Here is a 21,387-nt window from a genome sequence, read left to right on the forward strand (position 1 = left end):
TAAAACTGTCAAATGTCATTGTAAATAAGCTGAATACCACATATTTTTATGTGTAATAAGCTATGCTTCAGCCTTTTTCGGTCCAAATGTCTATTATCAATTTTCTTTCTCGGTTTACTTATTGTTTATTTTGATCAATGTTTTTTCTGGTTTGTTACTTCTCTTTTAATGACATGTATTGACCGAAATAAATGGTAACGAAACAAAACGACCATGACAGGGCTGCAGAAAAAGTTCTTAAATAGTCTTTAAAAGTCTAAATCAGGGATGGGCAACTGGAGGCGCTGGAGGCTGCACTGGAGTGCAGTGTAAAAATGCACAAAATTACTTCTTGCAATTAATGTTGGTCTGCTGTTCTTACACAGATAAAAAAAGGAATCACAGTAAGTGGTTATTTTTTATTTGCTTCAAACCTTTTGTATTCCTATTTATACTGTTATCATGCATTTGAGCATGAAATATGTTAAGTTACTGCACTGTAAACATATTTAAAATTGCAGTTTCATCATATCTGGTTAAGTGTACGGCCCTATATGTGGCCCTGTGGTAGTGTTTTGAAATGTTGAAACATGATGGTTCTCAAGTCCAGAGTCAAGTTCCAAGTCCTACAGTTTGAGTTTTGAGTCCTTTTGAGTCCTTTTAACAGCAGAGTAATACTATTTACACAGATCATGTATGCATTTAAAATCTGTATTTATTCATCAAAACTTTTTTTTGCAAGAACATTTTTCAAACACGTCTGAAAAAAAACCCCAAGTGCATAACAAGAGCAAATTGCAATTAGTTTTTTGTTGACCTCTTTGCAGCTTTTATTCCTGAACGAAACTGTCTTTGCGATCTCTGGATTTGGGGGAAAGAAGCAAGTCTTTTCAAGTCAAAAGGCTCAAGTCCAAGTGAAGTCACAAGTTATTAGTCCAAGTCGAGTTGCAAGTATCTTTACATTTTGTCAAGTCGAGTCAAAAGTCATCAAATTCATGACTCGAGTCCAAGTCATTTGACTCGAGTCCACACATCTGTGTTAACTGTCATAGATGCAGCTGCTGGAAAGTGTCAGAAGAACTAATGTGTTTGTGACCCACCAAAAAAACAAAAAAAAAACAAGTGCATAACAAGAGCAAACTGCAATTACTTTTTGTTGACCACTGCGTAATTTTTATTCCTGAACGAAACTATCTTTGCAGTCTATGGGTGTTGGGGAAAGTAATGAAAAATGGTGGCCCCTCCAGCATTTAACCCTATAAAGCCTGAACAATGAAATAATTGCCAGAAAATTCTATTTTTAAAAAAAACCTGCTGACAAATAAAAAAATATATATATATGAATTTGCATACATGAATTCTAATTTGTATCATATTTGATACATCGGGTCTTTTTGTGCAATTTGTTGCTCACAGTTTTTCTTGAACTAACAAAAACATATAAAACCTAATATTTTTAACCAATGAAAACTTTGACTTTCCTTTTAGCATTTTCCTCAAACATACAAAATATTTTTTTCCATATAACACAACATCATACATCTGCTGATATAAAGCTTTCATGCAGCAATGACAGATCCACCAGTGGAACCAGCATTTCATTTTTGCTACATCTGTTATTTTTGTGCAATTTGTTGCTCAGTTTGTTTATCTCCTATACATCATCAATGCTCAATTTTCTTGCCATCTAAAAATACACACCAAAAAAAAAAAAGTATTTCTTTGAATTATTCGAGAGATATCTCAATTTTACTCTTAATATACCTGATTATGTCAGTTAAACCTTTACCTAGTTTACCTAAATGAGTAAAAGACTGTATGTTGCTTTATTTAATGCATAATGTATGAAATGCAATAAAATGACAACTGACAAATTTTCAAATAAGTTATTGTGCAACAAATATGATACATTTGGCTTTATAGGGTTAAGTTGCCCATCCCTGGTCTAAGTAGTCAACTTTCTAGAATCTGCAGTTTTCCTGCAAACTACGAAGTGACAGGGTAAAGTGGAAAGGAAGGAAAGAGGAGTTGATCTCTTCGTGTCTGTCTGTGGCACATCTCTGTTTAAAAAGCTCTCTAGGAGTCTTAAACGTGTGTGTGTACACGCTGCTGAGTGCAGTCTGCTCTTCTGTGTTTCTCTTCTGTTCCAGCAGGCGGCGAGGCCCCGCAGGAGCCCTAAACACACAGCCAGAGAGCATAATGAGGCCTGGGTATAGGGCCACGCTGTTGACTTTAGAGAGCATGGTGTTTATAGAGGAGCTGCTGGAGCCCCCTGGCACTGAACACATTATTGACTGCAGAGCTGCTGCTGCTGGCTCAGACTCCACCTGATGCTTCACATGCAACAGGCAGCGTGAGGCGGCGGGGGGCGGGGCCTGTCACCTCCAGCCTCAAACAGACACAAGAGATTTACACTTCCTCGTCCCTCAGCCTGCTGACCTGCAGCTCTTCTTCTGAGAGGACTTTAAGTTTCACTCACCAAACAGTTTTAGTCTCCCTGAGGCCCGACACGCTCCCTGTGGCTTCCCTTCCCTTTAAAACAGCAGCTCAGCCCATTTATAACTTTATAAAGCCTGCAGGGTTTACACCAGGGGTCTCAAACTCACGGCCCGCGGGCCAATTGCGGCCCTCGTGACGATATTTTGTGGCCCCCACCTTGATATGAAAGTTTAATGTGAGTTTTATATGAATGGCACTTTACCGTGTTGTGTGTGGAAGGTCCCTTTAATCACTGTTTTTGGTAATTTTGTGTGTTTTTTAATAATTTTGTGTCTTTTTTTTTCAAATAATTTTGTGTCTTTTTTGGTCATTTTGTATCTTTTTGGGTCATTTTGTGTCTTTTTTAAGCATTTTGTGTCTTTTTGGTAATTCTGTGTATTTTTTTGTCATTTTGTGTCTTTTTAAAGTAATTAAGTGTTTTTTTCAGTCATTTTGAGTCTTTTTTTGGTCATTTTGTGTCATTTTGTGTCTTTTTTAAATCATTTTATGTCTTTTTTTAAGCATTTTGTGTCTTTTTGGTAATTCTGTGTATTTTTTGGTCATTTTGTGTCTTTATAAAGTAATTAAGTGGGTTTTTTTGGTCATTTTGTGTCATTTTGTGTCTTTTTCTGGTCATTGTGTCTTTTTTTAATCATTTTTGTGTCTTTTTTTGGTCATTTTGTGTATTTTTAAGTAATTTAATTTTTTTCTGTCATTTTGTGTCCTTTTTTTTTGTAATTTTGTGTCTTTTTTTGGTCATTTTGATATTGCCTCCAGCAGCCCCCAGGTTATTTGAGTTTGAGACCCCTGCTTTACAGCCTTGCTTGCCAGCTTGCAATCTTCTTCTTCTTTCCTGCTGTTGGTGCTTTTCTTTGTGCATCAGCACCACCTAGTGTCAAGCAGCAGAACAGCTCAGAACCTGCAGCACACAGCTCTGCAGCATCACTTGTGGCTAAAAACTCCACAAAGTACCTTTAAAGTGAGATTCACTGAACATAAAAGCATATAGAAATGAATCAGATTAAGTTAATTAAATTTAGAAACATGATTGTACTTTAAATGCATTATCCACCAAAAAACATGAACAAAGAATCAGGTCTAGAAGCGTGAATTCAAACATGTATTTTGTGCAGAATAACACAGTTGTAATGACATAAAACTGGAATAAAATGGAATGTATTATATAACAAAAAACAACCATTCTCAGTATATTTACATTATATTTTAGGGTGACCAAGCGTCCTCTTTTGCCCGGACATGTCCACTTTTTACGTCCTGTCCGGGGCGTCTGGCCGGGTTTTATAAATTCACGAAAATGTCCGGTGTTCACTGTTTTTCATAGGACCAGTATACGTGCACGTAAATTGACCGGCGCTTTGCACACAATTTTGCGAGACGTAATTACCAAGAGGCTGCCTTGTGGGCGGGTCAGACACACACACACACACACACACACAGAGACAGAGAGCAGAGCAGACAGAGGGCAGATCGAACAGCGGAGTGCACCGTGTGCAATGCTGGCACATATGTCTCAGTGTCTAATAAAGGTGCTGGAGATCTCAAAGCTCAAAGCTCAAAGACAACTAAAGATGAAAAGTATAGATCCTTTTTGTTTGTTAAGTTAGTATCTTTGTGAGACTCTTCTATTATTTATCTTATTGCAGTTATTAAGAGATATATTGTTGAAGCTAGATTTTCTAACAGAAGAGTTCATATTTAGAACATTATTTCATATTATTTATTCATTTATTTGAAAAGAGTCTACGAGAGCTATTATTTTGTTACAAGTTTTTACAGATTTCATTTTATTTTATTACAGAAGTTAATTTTGCACCATTGAAGCATAATAAAGCATGTTCATCAACCTCCGAGAAGCCTGTCTGGATTTGTGTCTCGAGGCCGTGCCGATTGTCCTCTTTTTTGGAAATCAAAATATGGTCACCCTATTATATTTCCACTTTCAGGCTGAAACAAATAATAATTTATTCACCTGCATGTATTCTGTTGTATTTTTAAGGCTAGAGCAGCATAAATTTTCCTTGAAACGATAACAAGTGAAGGACCTTTTTTTAAACTGTTTAAATGGAAGATAAATTGTTTGGAGTTTGGTTTACGTTCTGCAACAATAAAAGGATAGTTTGCATTCATTAGTTAGGTTGTTGGAGGTACTTACTTATATTTTCACACAATGTATTTAGAATATTTCCACTACTTTAGCTTCTCACCAGACAGCCCTGTTTACGTGTACTAAAGGCATTCTATGCTTTCGTCAAAGCCACCAGACTCCATTGAAAAAAAACCCACTACAATTTGACTTCACAGAGCTCAGGAGTTGCAGGTCTCCAGCTGCCTCACCTGGTAAGTTTGTTAGTGTTATTGTGTGACTTCTGTGTTTTAAAGGGTTAGTTCAGATTCACCAAAGTCACACAAAATCATAGACAAACTGACTGATTGATGCAGCGATAGATCTGCAACTCCAGTGTCCTGCAAGATAAAATTGCTGCGTTTTCAAAGGAGTCTGGCGGCTTTTACCAGAGCGTAGAAACACTGAATTAATTCCTGCAAAATCTGCCTTATTCTACAAAGTAAGGTAAAGATAATACATTGATTACCTCATACAACCACCACTTAAATAAAGATACTGTCCCTTTAAAGGCAACACACAGAACACACACATCTGAGTTAACTAGAAGAGGGACCAAGTCACAAGTAACTCTCAAGTCTTTGCCCTCAAGTCCAGAGTCAAATCCCAAGTCAAGAGAGGCAAGTATCAATTCAAGTCCCAGGTCAAGACCGACAAGTCTCAAGTCAAGTCCCAAGTCAAGACTGACAAGTCTCAAGTCAAGACTCAGGTCAGGACTGAAAAGTCTCAAGTCAATCAGAATCAGAATCACTTTTATTGTCACTGTACCTGGGTACAATGAGATTAATAAACACCACCAAGTCAGTGCGAGAGACAATGTATCAGAAATAATAATATACAAATAATATACAAACAGACATAAGGACATAAGGTGCACACTTTGAATTGCAGCAGTGAAAAATAAATATGGTCCATATACACGTGAGATATTGCACTTGTTTGGAGGTATTGCACAAGAGGGAAGATCAGTTCATACTGCAGTTTAGGGTGATTATGGCCTTGGGAAAGAAGTCCCAAGTCCTACAGTTTGAGTTTTGAGTCTTTTCGAGTCCTTTTAACAACAGGGTAATAATATTTACATAGATCGTGTATGCTTTAAAATCTGAATTTATTTATCAGAACTTAATTTTTGCAAGAACATTTTTCAAACACATTTGAAGAAAAAAAAGTCAATACTGCAATTTGTTTTTGTTGACCACTTCATAGTTTTTATTCCCGAACGAAACTATCTATTCTATCTCTGGGTTTGGGGGAACGTAGCAAGTCTTTTCAAGTCAAAAGGCTCAAGTCCAAGTGAAGTCACAAGTTATTAGTCCAAGTCGAGTCGCAAGTATATTAACATTTTGTCAAGTCGAGTCAAAAGTCATCAAATCATCAAGTCCAAGTCATTTGACTCGAGTCCCCACCTCTGGTGTTAACCGTCATAGATGCAGCTGCTGGAAAGCGTCAGTAGAACTAATGTGTTTGTGTCCCTCCAATCCTCAGAGATCCACTAAGATCTATATAAATTAAGAGCACAAACCTCTAAGAAAAGCTCATAAATTGATTTAAGTTTAGTTTAGCTACACTGGAGCACCTGAAGCATCCTGTAACGACCGAGTATCGACTTTCCTCCAACAATGTCAGACTCAAGAAGTCAGCCATTGATTTATTCATTTGCTGCATGTTGTGTTCATTTATTGGACACGTCCGTCAGTTGTCAAGGACTCACGTTTCCGTAGCGATGAGCGTGAGGAAGAGCAAACACAGAGTGGAGCACACAAACAAACAAACAAACAAACAAGCAGCCAGTTTGAATGGATGCTGATCAATAGTCAGAATAAGTGTGCCAGTGATATGAAACACTATAAAAGTGGGAAAATGACTTAAAAACAGGTAAGAAAGGCATTTCCCAGGATAATGTTTCTCAGTTCCTTATTTTTTAAATTGTTTTTAAAGGTTTGCAAGGTAAAAAAATAGTTTTTGCCAGGTGAAAAAAAAGTTTTGCCAGGTTTATTTCTTATAAAAAATGATTAAAAAAGTAAATGAATGCGTAAAAACACATAAAGTGAAGTTAATTTTGACATATTTCAATAAAAATATATTTACATCAAAATTGTATCTACCAGAATTTAAGTTCCAAAAACGACCCCATATGTCATTTATACATCAGCTTATTACAACATGGTCTCACAGGAATCCGTGAAATAGCCACGGATTCACTTAACTCAAAATCCGTGGAATAGCCACGGAATCGCTCAAATTTCCGTGAAACTGACACAGATTTCGCTACAATGTAAGTTAATGACATCATATCCCGTGGCTATTCCATGGATATTTGTTCCTATTGGTTTGTTCCAAGTCACGTGACTTTCAAGGTCCCGGCAGTCAGAACAAAAAACATGTCGGACAGTTCTCTCATTTTTAGTGAAAAAAAAATCAATATTTTGACTTAGTTTCTGCATAAAAATGGATTTTGATCACATTTCTAGTGAGAAATATATGTTTTATTTTCTAAATATTCACTCAGTGAATGTACATAATCACTTTGTATGTTGGAATAGCCACGGGATATGACTGACATTAACTTGCATTGTAGCGAAATGTCAGTTTCACGGAAATTTGAGTGATTCCGTGGCTATTCCACGTAGTCCTGTGAGACTAGGTTGCCTTTATACATCAGCTTATTATGACTCTATTTGTGTTTATTGTAAGCAGCGCCCTCTAGTGGTCATACTATATGATGACTGCCCGTCAGTTGTCAAGGACTCCCGTTTCCGCAGCGATGAATGTCAGGAAGAGCAAACACAGAGTGGAGCACACAAACAAACAAACAAACAAACAAGCAGCCAGTTTGAATGGATGCTGATCGATCAGTGAAGCCTCGGCGTGTTTACAGGAAGCAGCATCACAGCCGGCGGTGATGTAATAAGTTTTATGGCTCGGTATCCGACAGCGCTGCAGAGCTGGTACCACTTACCTTGTTAGAGCCCGGCGTTACGGCCTGTTTGTTACTCTAATGTGTCATGTGACCATGTTAAGGGGGCAATGAGAGGGACACGACTCGGCTCGGCCCTGCTGCGAGTGTTGATTTCACGGTCTATTAAGCCGGTGATTGTGGCGCTGCTGTCTGCAACAAATTCTACATCAGTTCCACCTACAAGTGCACACAAGTCTGCTGCACTGTGGTGGCATTTAGAGAAACACACACAGAGGAAGGTGATGAGCAAAGTGTGTGTGAAGGAAGCCACGAGGTCAGATCACCTGGTCACTCTGCAAGCTGGTACATACAGCAGGGGTCTCAAACTTAAATTACCTAAATCAAAACGACCAAAAAAAAGACACAAGATTACTAAAAAAAGACACAAAATGACAGAAAAAGACACAAAATTACAAAGAAAAGACAAAAAATGACCAAAAAAAAGACACAAAATGACCAAAAGACACAAAATTACAAAAAGACACAAAATGACTGAAAAAAACACTAAAACGCTAAAGAAGACACAGAATTACCAAAAAAGACACAAAATTATTAAGAAAAAGACACAGAATGACCCACAAAATGACCAAAAGACACAAAATTACAAAAAGACACAAAATTACTTTAAAAAGACACAAAATGATTTTAAAAAAGACACAAAATTACCAACAAAAGTAATTAAAGGGACCTTCCACACACAACACAGTAAAGTGCCATTCATATAAAACTCACATTAAACTTTCATATCAAGGTGGGGGCCACAAAAGTCACCTTTAGCTATTTAAATTTACATAATGACATAACTAACTTAAGTACTTTACGTTTGTACAATCTCGTACTTACGTATGGAAGTGAAGTAATGTAGTAAAGGTACTTATTTCAACTCAAACCCTGATCATTTTCCATAACGTTACCAAGTAGTTTTGTTTGAATGGTACCACATGTTTAAATGAGGTTATGTTGATATCCACAGATCATAAACATAGTGATTGTGAATTAACCGGCATCACTAACTGTGCACAGAGTGTCCGGTGCTTGTTGTAAACAAACAGAGATCGCTAAGTGAACACCTCCTGCAGCAGCAGCACATACACACTGTACTGATACAAAGCTAACTGTTAGCCTGTTAGCACATACACACTGTACTGCTACAGAGCTAACTGTTAGCCTATTAGCAATTTGCAGACTAGACGCTAAGGGGTTGACATCCCCTCCAGCTCTGCAGCTGGGAGAGACTGCTGCAGGAGGACTGTGCCACTTCGGCTTGTTCTTACTTAAGAACAAGTCTCCAAAAGTCTCCAATAACACCAGAAAAAGTCACTGGATTTGTCACTTGTTTTGAAAAATAGTCGCTAATGGGTCTGAAAAGTCACCAAATATAGCAACAAAGTAGCTAAGTTGGCAACACTGCTTCGCCGGCTTTTACAAATGGCGTGTTGTTGTGGCGTCGAGTACTACGTCACATCCTGCTTAGCGTTTTACCAATCAGTAACTTTTTCAGGGGAGAAAAAAGACCCTGCTCTTCCACTGGGCAAAAAAAGGTCCAGTCAAAAGTCTGCTTCGGATGGCTCGTATTCAAATTAGGGGCGTTTCGGCGAGTGAGACCCGCCTCATTCTGGGTGTTGGGCGGTAGTGTTGACAGCCATAATCTGTTTGGTTTGGAGGACCTTTTGGGGTTTAAAATGCAGCAACTCCGACATAAAAACTAACATCATGTCAGAAAGTTATTGACTATTTGCACAAAACTTTGTAATAAAACTGATAATGAAGAAAGAAAGAACTTTCACACCCACAGGGAAATATTCACCATGAAACTTAATGAATAAAAAAGGTGCAAATCTCTATTCTTAGCTTAGTCAAACAGCGTGGGAACACCAGAGACCTCGCCTCCAGGTGACACGTACGGCACAGGAGCTTCTTCTGCTGGTAAAGAGCAGCTGCTGAAGGGAGAAACTGTAGCTGAGGCTCTCATGAGGTGTGATAACAGGTACAGCTTTCAGACAAACACAGGCTCGCTGCTAACAAGGCATGACAGGAAAACAGTTTTATAAATATAGTGGCAGTGAGTAAAAGTCCTGTAGTCAAAACTTACTGAAGTAAAAGTACAAAAGTATCAGCATCAAAACGTACTTAAAGTATCACATTGTCACATTGTTTTATATATTCCAAATATAGTATTGGATTATTGAGTGTGCTTGAAAAAGTACAATATATGTTATTCACCAGGCTTTTTCTTATTCTTCCGTTCCTTCCGTGTTTTTTTTCGGTCGATAATTTGACCGGCTCTTCCATGACAGGTGTGCTATGACTTTTCTAAGGGTTCCAACAAACGGTTTTGAGATTATTCTGCAAAAAATCCCCCCAATGTTACCCTATGGAGAGGCTAGAGTGGATGACATCAACAAAAAAAGACAGAAAATGACCCAAAAAAAGACATAAACTGATGAAAAAAGACACAAAATGACCAAAAAAGACACCAAATTAACAAAAAAATGACACAAAATGACCAAAAAAGACATAAAATGACCAAAAAACCCCACAAAATGTATAAAAAAAGACACAAAAGGAAATCTCTCACCACTAATTTCAAGTCAGTAAAGGTACAAAAATATTGATAGTAATTTACTTAAATAACTAAAAGTAAAAGTTCTCATTATCAGTGGTGGAAGAGCCATGCTGTTGTCTAGGCAGAACTCATTTTAGCTATGAAATATCACTTTGAAAGTCTAAACACACACACACACACACACACACACACACACACACATTCTTGTACTTCTATCTTTGTGAGGACCCTCATTGGAACAGTGAATTCCCTTGCAAGGTTATAATAGTTTGGGGTTTTTCATTAGTTTTAGTTTTAATTTTGAAATCCTTTAGTTTTAGTTCAGTTTGTATTAGTTTTAGTGTTAGTTTTAGTTTTTTGTAATGGGGTATTTGTTGGGTGGGAGATTAAAAGAGGTCACAGTAAATTTTGCCTTTATTTCCTTTGTCTTATCCATCTTCATTATGTATGAAAAAAGTTGACAAAGACGAAAATGAAGGACATTTTCACTATAATTTTAGTTTGTTTTGTAACCATCATGGGGACCCCAGTTTTAAACATCACTTGTGGGGACCACCCTTTCTAGAAGTTGTAGAGAGCTGAAAGTACAGTACTTGACTAAGTGTTCTTCATGGTGCAGACTCACAGGTGTGACTCAACCATCCTGGATGAAATATCACTTTGAAAGTCTAAAGGGCGTTGTCATAAGCACAGCTGTGCCAAACACACACACACACACACACACACACACACACACTGGCAGAGATCAAAGCTGCACACACTGATCTGGCACGCCCAAGCATCAATGTGGCCTAACAGAGCTAATGAAGGGCACAGTGTACGGTGCTAATCTCATCAAAGAGCGTGTTATTTATCCTCAGATAGGTGACATTCTCTCTCATGTAATATCTGCCCAGCGTCACCTCGGTGACGGTTTTGGTATGAAATTCTGTGTTTTTAACGAGCCGGACATCAGGACATCAGGCTCCAGGTTCCTCCGCCGGCCACCAGATGGCAGCATCGTATCAGCAGCCGATCCGTGTGCAGACGCTCCTGCAGTTTCCTGTGTTTTACATGTTTTTTCCGTGCTCTGGCAACAAGCTTAAGCATTGCATAAGCATAACAACTCAGTGAATATTTTGTCTAACAAAGAGGAATGAGTCACTTCAGTTCTTCAAAGGAATGCATAAGAAATGGTGGGAAAATGCAAAAAAAAAAAAAAAAAAAAAAAAGAGACAAAAACCCCTCTCCCAGGCCTTCCTTTGATCAACACTATAATTTAATTACCTGCATACCAAAGAGAGCCTTTATTTGGAATTTCAGTCTCAGTCGTCTTATTTGCTTCACGGCGCAGCGGATTCAAAGAGAAGCCTCAAAGTCGTAAAAATATAAATAAAACATCGCTCCTCGGAAGGTGAAATAGATGCTAATGATTGTGAAGTTAGACTGATATAAAATCATAATAAATAATTAAAGTGATCAATATAAATAAAGTGGCTCTTTAGTTTTTTAATTGTTGATATGAAATGGTCATAAAAACTAAATGATTTCTCTGAGTCTCTTTGTTCTTAAAATAATGTAATTAAAATTTCAGATAAAAGAGGAAACATTTTTCTCTGTTGCTCTTAAATGGTGCAAATTATATATTTATATATAAGAATTAAGCAACATGGAAACCTTTGTTCCCTAGAAATAGAGGAAATAACTTAATAACAGTCAGGATAAAATGCATGTGATTGTAGCCTCTTGTCAAAACAACATAATGATGAAAAAAAAAATATTTCTGAATGAAAAACTGGGAAAACTTGTGTTGAATTTGATACCTACTCAATATTTTGATGGTCCTAAACTCCAACATAGTATTTAGTAAAACTCTTACCTAACATGATAGTTAATACAAATCTACAGCATTAAATTTGCTCCATGTTTGCTCCAAATTTTATTAGATTTCCCTGCTTTATCCTTTTTATTTCTACTTGCAAAACCCATAACAAATTGTTATTAAAATCACACATATATGACAACTTTTCTGCAAGCTATGCAACCAGAAATCTAAATAATAGGTTAAGAAATGTTGTGTTTTATTGGGTTGTTTGGCTGCTGTTTATATTCTAAAGATGCACAATATGAATTCTTTATAAGCTGATACTGATAAACGATAATTAATTGCTTTACCTGGGTGATATTGATAAATAACAGATCATTTCAGATGTTTTAATTTAAAAAAGAAGAAGTTTATTACCTTTAGTTTATTCAAACTTCGGAGAAAAGATGGATGAGTTAAGATGAAATATCTCTGATCTGATCGAACCAAATCAGAAAACCAACTTACCTTTTGTTAATGCAAAAAACAAAACAAACAAACAACACTTTTTTTTTTGACTCTGAAAATTCATTGATTTCTGGTAAAGTATTCTTCACAAACAAACCTTAGCTTTTAAAGAGCATTTTGACTAAGAAATTCTACAACAATACTTACATAATCTGTCAAATCAGACATGTCAGTGTATTATATATTTAATAAAAAGGTATTTTTTTAAAGTCTGCAGATAAAACACAATAACAAAAGGTAATGTAGACTATTATGCTTGGTATAAAAATGGAAAATTATTGTGGGACAGCTCTACTATAGGAGCAATGTCGCTCTAATTTCATTATCAGAATTATAATATACATTTCCCAGCCAAATATACACTGTGCATGCTGAATATTTTCCTCCAGACTGTGCAGAAAATGCTTTATTATTTATTTCTTCTCTTCCTGCGTGAGTTGGTTGTTTTCTTGTGCGAAAAAGTGGAGTCAGATGTGAAAAACACTTCCTCCATCGTAGTTACGATGCTGCTGCAACTAATAGAAGTTTCTCCTCTCCTACAGAACAAACCCAACACTATTTTGAACCTCTAACTCAGGGGTCTCACACTCGCGACCCGCGGGCCAATTGTGGCCCTTGTGACGATATTTTGTGGCCCCCACCTTGATATGAAAGTTTAATGTGAGTTTTGGCACTTTACCGTGTTGTGTGTGGAAGGTCCCTTTAATTACTTTTATTGGTAATGTTGTGTATTTTTTTTGGTCATTTTGTGTCTTTTTAAAAATAATTTTGTGTCTTTTTTGGTAACTGTGTATTTTTGTGTCTTTTATTTCGTAATTTTGTGTCTTTTTTTGTCATTTTGTGTCTTTTTTAAGTAATTTAGTTTTTTTCTGTCATTTGGTGTATTTTTTTTTTCATTTAGTGTCTTTTAAAAAAAGTTAATTATTTTTTCTGTCATTTGGTGTCCTTTTTTCTCATTTTTTAAAGTAATTTAGTGTTTTAGTCATTTTATATCTTTTTTTTTAATTTTGTGTCTTTTTTGTGGTTATTTTCATACTGCCTCCAGCGGCCCCCATTAGGTAATTTAAGTTTGAGCCCCCTGCTCTAACATGTGCAGCCACCTCCTCTGACCTTTGACCCCTCTGTGAGGATAACTCTGCTGCCAGTTAATCTTCATTAGCTGGAATCAAACACTTCCTCTCCTCACGTCTCCTGCTCTCCGCAGCGTCCCGTCGAGCTGCTTCGCAGGAAGGAAGCTCACACGTTTCCGTCGGGAATGTGACGGACTGTAAACCGACGTGTGTGTGTGTGTGTGTGTGTGTGTGTGTGTATGTGTTCTCAGCCCCTGCGGCATGTCTTGTTTCTACCTCTTGTGAAGGCGTGAATAATAGACTAGCTGTGTGGTTTGGTGGTTTAAGAGCTTCTTGTATCTTCAAATAATACTCACAGGGTGGCAACAAATAGCCTGCTGATTAGCTGCATAATGCATCCATCTACTATATTTACCTCCATAATGCATTCATCCCCAATACCACCTGAATTACTTACAGTGCTCTAAAAACATCGCCGCTATTCTGATGTTTCATTGAGCGTGACTTCTCTATTTTTCATCTGCAAACAATGTCTTTGTGTTTGGTCTATTGATCCACTATCGCTGCCGTCTCCTCACTATAAATAGTCTGCTATTGATTGGGGGATTTATTCATGTGCTACTCGTTCAGCAGCTGAGAGGCTTCATGATGGCTGTTTTGTGGCATTTTTTTTTTTTTTTTTAGCTCTGAGACATTTTTAGGAAAATAGGAAAAGTAGCAAAAAAACAACTTTGTGGCCCCTTATCATGCAATAAATAAATATGTGCAATATAACTACTGATAATATCCATTAATCCCCCTCCACATCCGTGCAGCGCAGTCACTAAATGTTTTTAAATCTCACTTCTTTTCTCTTGCTTTCAGTTAAAGTTTTTCCTCCGGCAAGTGCGAGGGAATAGTGTCCCCTAGTAATCCCACAGTGCTTTTAAAATTATCCCATCTACTTTTAATTTATTGTAAATTTAATTTTGTTTTGTTTTTTGTTTGTTTCTTTTACCTTTGTCAATTCTGTATTTTATTGCACTTTTTTGTGAAGCACTTTGGTGCTGCTCAGCTGTCTGTAAATGCGCGATATAAATAAATTTGAATTTGACTTTGACTATCATGAAATCATGTAATTAGTGTTAATGTTTTGAATTCAAACCAAACTACTTGGTTGAATATTAGGAAATATCATGGTTTTAGTTATGTAAATTAAGTAAGTAGTAAATAAATCAACATTAACTTTTGGTTTCACATTGGACATAAATGGCGTTTTTTTTTAAGTCAAGTGTTTGTTTGACTGGTCCAACCACCTCGTCCTCCTTCATATGCGGACTTTCTCACTCTTTATACTGTCACCTAATGACCTGGAAATGAGTGTAGTATATTTTATGTTACAAGTGGTATATTTTATGTAATATAAGAGTTCTGCTTTACTAAGAGAAGCCACAGTCTGACCTTTTGTTCGGAGCAGAGCTGTGACAACTGGTTCGAACCAGAATTTTGAACATTAATATCTGGGAGTTGTCAGACAGTAAAGGCGTTGGAATTTTTGAATATAAACAAATAAAGGTTGTATCCTTTTAGGGTTAAAAAGTAGACTTAGCAAAAATGTTGTGCTGTATCAACCTATAAAACTGTGACCGTAATGGAGCATCAATCACATGGAACTTGTGATTATTTTAGTCTTGAATTCAAACCAAACTACTTGGTTAAATATTAGGAAAATATAATTGTTTGGGTTATGTAAATTAAGATAAGTAAGTTAAGTAGTAAGTAAATCAACATTGATGTTTATGTTTCACATTAGACATAAACAGCGTTTCTCAAGTCACGTGTTTGTTTATAAGTGGACTTTATCGCTCTTTATACTGTCACCTAATGAGCGACTGTGCTATTGGTTCAGCAGCTGACTTGTTGGTAATTCTGTATCTTTTTTTGGTCATTTTGTTTCTTTTTTAAGAAATTAAGTAGTTTTTTTCAGTCATTTGGTGTCTTTTTTGTAATTTTGTGTCTTTTTTTAGTGATTTTGTGTCTTTTTTTGGTGATTTTGTGTCTTCATGGTGGCTCTTTTGTGGCTCTTTAAGCTGCAAAGTAGCAGAAGAACAACAACTCTGTTGGGTCTGACAAGGTTAGCTGTAAACATACAACTAATTATATCTAATTCTGCTTCTTAAACCTTCAGTTTGATTTCATTGCACATTCTGTTTCACATGCTTTTGGGTGTTTGTATTGCAAGTCTTCTTTTAAAAAGCTCCATTCTGATGCTGCATTGCCTAAACGCTGTTTCAAAGGCTTTTCAGCTCTGAAAAGAACAAAAAATGTTGCTGAATCCTTGAAAAAACGGTCAAATTGAAAGAAACTGAGTGCAGCCAGTGGCCACGTCGGCCTTCCAGCATTCTCAACAACTTTTTAAAATCTGTGTATTTAGAATATTGTGTCTGACTTACCTTGAATCTCCCAGGGCGACAGCTGATGCAGCGGTCATCTTCAGTCCACAGCAGCACCAGCAAATCTTTAAAAGCTACTCACTGTGTCAGTGTGCAAACCATCATATTCAATTTTTTTTTGCATCAACATGTGTCCTCACATGTTCCCTTTCTGGCTGCTTTCACATTTTTCTTTTATAAAAAAGTGATTTTTATAAGAGGGAATAAAGCCCAAAGTAAGAGAAAAACATGAATTGAATTCAAACCAAACTACTTGGTTAAATATTTGGAAAATGTAAAATAAGATAATTAAGTTAAGCAGTTAATAAATTGACATTGACTTCTATGTTTCACATGGGAGATAAACAGCGTTTTTCAAGTCGTGTTTGTTTATATGCGGACTTTATCGCTCTTTATACTGTCACCTCATGACCTGGAAATTAGAAACCTCCTCTCCACAAGAGAGAAAGAAACGGTTACTTGGTTGAATATTAGGAAAATATCATGGTTTTGGTTATGTAAATTAAGATAAATAAGTTAAGTAGTAAAAAAGCAGTAAATAAATCAGCATAACTTTTGGTTTCACATGTGACATAAACACATACTCACTGTGTCACACTGTAAAAAAAACCTGTTGTTTTTACGGTAAAAAAACAGCAGCTGTGGTTGCCAGAACTTTACCGTAATAAATACGGTGCACCTTTTTTTAAATATTACGCTAAAAAGATATTGGCACTGTTGATTTCACGTTTAAGATTGCCTTTTTTCCATTTTTTACTGTTTAAATAGAAGGTTTTTTTCCATCAAAAGAAACACTGTTCTGCCATATAATTGACAAGAAAATACTTTATAAATGAAAATGCATGAATTAAATATTACAGTATATTTTTGTTAGAGATATGGACATTTAACAGTTAGAAAAAGTATTTTTTACAAAAGATAAATGCAAAAATTACAGTGATGGCTTGTGTATATATATTACATTAGAAACAAAACTGTAAAAAAAATACTGTTTTGGCTGATATATACATTTACAGTGTTTCATTGTTACTGAAACTGAATTAACTAATTTATCATTTTACTTTCTTTTACTGTCCTGCATGGTTTAGCAGTTTTTCACCGTAAAATCTAAAGACATTTTTTATAGTGCAGTGTGCAAACCATTATATTGAATTTTTCTTGCATCAACATGTGTCCTCACATGTTCCCTTTCTGGCTGCTTTCACATTTTTTTTATATAAAAAAGTGATTTTTATAAGAGGGAATAAAGCCCAAAGTAAGAGAAAAACATCTCAGAAAAAATAAAAATCCTGAGCTGCAGACATGTTCTTGAATTACAGGCCACACGCCGACAATAATGGAGGTGTAATATTATCTATCCATGGGTAGGATCCACAGACTGAGGGCAGTTTATTGTATGCCTTGTCTGAACCTCACAATCAATATTTAATAACAGACTTGGTGGACTGGTGCAGTGATGAAAGCAGAAGATGCCCTAATGTGCCAGAGAGCACATAATGTACAGCAGTGTGGATATTTGTTAGAATGAAGTTATAAAGATAAAAAATTTAGAGCGTTGCAGGTCGCAGCTTTGGTTTAATACTCTGTGAGTCCATGAAAGCTCCAGAACATTAACTTCTTCATGACGTCACGATATAAAATCGAAGCAACGTCGAGCCGTCAGCTTCCCTCTAAAGCAGCTGTTCTCAACCTTGGGGTCGAGAGATGATTTCTGGGGGTCGCCAAATCATTTTGGAAGTCAGCTCTGTCTCCACTGTGTTCAAGTGTTCTTTTGGTTATTTAATGTCTTTTTTTTCATTTTGTGTCTTTCTTTGTCATTTTGTGGGGGGTTTTAGTCATTTTGTGTCTTTTTTTTGTAATTTCGGGTCTTTTTTTGGTAATTTTGTGTCTTTTTTTGCTCATTTTGTGTCTTTTTTGGTAATTTTGTGTCTTTTTTGTTATTTTGTGTCTTTTTTGTTATTTTGTGTCTTTTTTGTCATTCTGTGGGGTTTTTCAGTCATTTTGTGTCTTTTTTTGGTAATTTTGTGTCTTTATTGGTAATTTTGTGTCTTTTTTTTATCATTTTGTGGTCAGTTTGTGTCTTTTTTAGTCATTTTGTGTCTTTTTTTGGTAATTTTGTGTCTTTTTTTGGCAATTTTGTGTCTTTCTTTGGTCATTTTGTGTCTTTTTTGGTCATTTTGTGTCTTTTTTGGTAAATTTGTGTCTTTTTTTGGTCATTTTGTGGTCAATTTGATTCTTTTTTGGGTCATTTTGTGTCTTTTCTGACAAATGCCAAAGTAGCAGTTAGTTTACAAGGAGTCAACTGAGTTTGTATGATCTGAACTGTGCGTGGAGATTCGGTTCAGTGAGCGGGGGGCGTGGACAACATGCTTGTTAAATTGGGGGTAGCAACTCAAAAAGGTTGAGAACTACTGCTCTAAAGGATCGGCTTAAACTACAATCTTGTTTTTGATTGATGGTGACAGTAAAAAGAAGAGATTTAATATATTTAGTATAAAAATGTAAAAGATATTATCCTTATTTTACCTTTTTATACATTATATTTGCAACCAATTTCAACATTTAGAAACTTTAACTCGCATGTGATCTGCACTTTATTCCTATGACTAAAACTAATTTTCACATGTATTCCAGGCACTTTATGTATTTGCACTCATGTTATGTATTCGCAGTTTTTTGTCTCCATGTGAAGTGATCTTACATATTTGACTTGATTTAAAATTCTTCATTGAGGATGAACGTGATTTAAATATATAAATATATATATATATATATATATATATATGGGTTTTTTTAGTTTCTTTTGGGCTCAAAATGTTGATCCAGTAGGTCATAAAGATAAGGTTGTGCTGAAAAAAATTTACCACCACCACAGCATGGTAAACAACACAACACAAGTGGTATTCAATAACCGACAAAATATCCCAAGACTCCAAAGGTTTAAAGCAACATGGTCTCACAGGAATCCGTGAAATAGCCACGGATTTGCTTAACTCAAAATCCGTGGAATAGCCACGGAATCACTCCGTTTCCGTGAAACTGACACGGATTTCGCGACAATGCAAGTTAATGACAGTATCCGGTGGCTATTCCATGGATGTTTTTTCCTTTTGGTTTGTTCCAAGTCACGTGACTTTCAAAGTTCCGGCCGTCAGAACAAAAAACATGGCGGACAGTTCTCTCATTTTTAGTGAAAAAAAAAATCAATATTTTGACTTTGTTTCTGCATAAAAATGGATTTTGATCACATTTCTAGCTAGAAATATATGTTTTATTTTCTAAATATTCACTCAGTGAATGTACATAATCACTTTGTATGTTGGAATAGCCACGGGATATGATATATCATTAACTTGCATTGTAGCGAAATCCGTGTCAGTTTCACGGAAATTTGAGTGATTCCGTGGCTATTCCACAGATTTTGAGTTAAGCAAATCCGTGGCTATTTCACGGATTCCTGTGAGACCAGGTTCGTGATTGCAGCCAGTGTTGTCCTTATATTCCCATTTAAAAAAAAACACCTTTAAATCATTTTCTCTGAGCAAAAACACATCAAACCCTCGGATATCTGTGAATGAAAGGTGGAAACTTTGACCTTTGACTTCTCTTTCCTCTCTCTCTCTCTCTACTGGGGATGCAGTTGTGACGGTGAGACAGTACGGGAGTGGATCGGACACAGAGTGGACATACAGTGGACAGGCCTCGCCCAGGACAGCGGACAGCACAGGAGGGAGGACAGACGGGCCGGAGCCTGAGGAGGGAACAGTTCCCCCATCAGAGCCGGTCCTCTTATTGGTCGCGTTGGCCAATTCCAGTGGGAGCTGAGCTTTTATATTACAAGAAAATTATGGAAAAATCCAAATAAACACAACTTTTTTTGTGTTTGTCAGCTCAGTTAAAGAGAAAAAACAGGTTTTGTGAATCAGAAAAAGTAGCACTGGGAGGTATAATTTGACATTTTGGGAGATATTCACTTCATTTCGGAGAGTTAGATAAGAAGATTGATACCATTCTTAACGATAAATGTGACAGCAGTTGGCTTAGCTTAGCATTAAGGCTGGAAACAGCTAGCGTAGCTTTGTCCAAATGTAACAAAATACATGTTCCAGCACCTCTAACTCACTTATTAACATTTTTTAACATTTTTGTCTTGTTTGTTTACATGGCAAGTTGTGGATTGGCACATTGTTGTTCCCAGCAGTTAAAATGGTAAAATTTGGAAGCAAAATAAATAAATTCTAATCAATATTGCCTATATTAGTGGATTTACCCACATTTTTTGCCACCTTTGGCAAACTTTCGGACCCAGAAAATGTTTGTAATTCTCTGTTTTTTTCTTGCGATAGATATCTTTATTGTTCTAACCCTCACCCTAAACATTTCATCCAAATGGCTATAATTTGATGGTTTGATTCTGCAAACTGTCTTTTTAATTTTTTCAATGCGCTGGGTAACTCTTTGTATCAAACTACAACGCTCTACTACAGTCACAGTTTAAGATGCATGCTCCACCTTCAAGTAGGGTGTTATTAGTTAAAAACAAACCCAGGACTTTCACCCAGGAGACCGAGGATTCGTGTCCCACGTGAAAACAAAAATGTAATTTGAGGTAACATCACTTCACTTCTGTGCGTCACGTTTTTACATCCGGTACTTGTAACAGCTTAATTTTCCTGCATTTATTCTTATATTATATTTTCTTTTACTTTTTAAACTATCTTTTCTAACCCCTAACCTTAGATAAGTGGTTCTCTAGCGAAACTGCTTCCTTTTAATCAAACGTAGCAGCTTAGTTTTTAGAAAATGGCCAATCACGGACTGATAACAACCTACTGTACCTACTAGAAGGTGGAGCAAGCCCCTTCTCGCTCATACATTTGTTAATTATAACAACTGATAACACCTTTTCAATCGTGTGATAACGTTCGAAACATAAAACTACTTTGCTCTAATGCGGTCACAGTTTTAAACGTATGACTTTTTTTTTAAACTCAAATAAAACTTCTTGGTTATGTTTAGGAAAATATCGCAGTTTGGGTTATGTGAATAAAGATACATAAGATAAGTAGTAAATAAATCAACATTGAAATTTGGTTTCACATGGGACATAAACCAACAGACAACCACCTCGTCTGCTCCATATACGGACTTTAACACTCTTTATACTGTCACCTAATGAGGTAGAAATTATAAACCTCCTCCGTACAAAAGAGGAATGCTTTGCAGACAGATACGACAATTAAAGATATCCATTAAAAGTCAAGATTAAAGAGCTAAATCTCCATGAAAAGATGACTCAGTTTATTTCCCAAAATGGCAAATTATTCCGTTTTAAGCTAAGAAAAAAAAAAAAAAATCAGCTTTTATGAATTTTGGTTGAGATTGCATCTGGATCCAGCAGGATTTTCCAGGATTCCTATTGGCCGACAACTAATATCTCGACTGTCAC

This window comes from Centropristis striata, chromosome 22, assembly GCF_030273125.1.
Source record: "Centropristis striata isolate RG_2023a ecotype Rhode Island chromosome 22, C.striata_1.0, whole genome shotgun sequence".
Classification (NCBI taxonomy): domain Eukaryota; kingdom Metazoa; phylum Chordata; class Actinopteri; order Perciformes; family Serranidae; genus Centropristis; species Centropristis striata.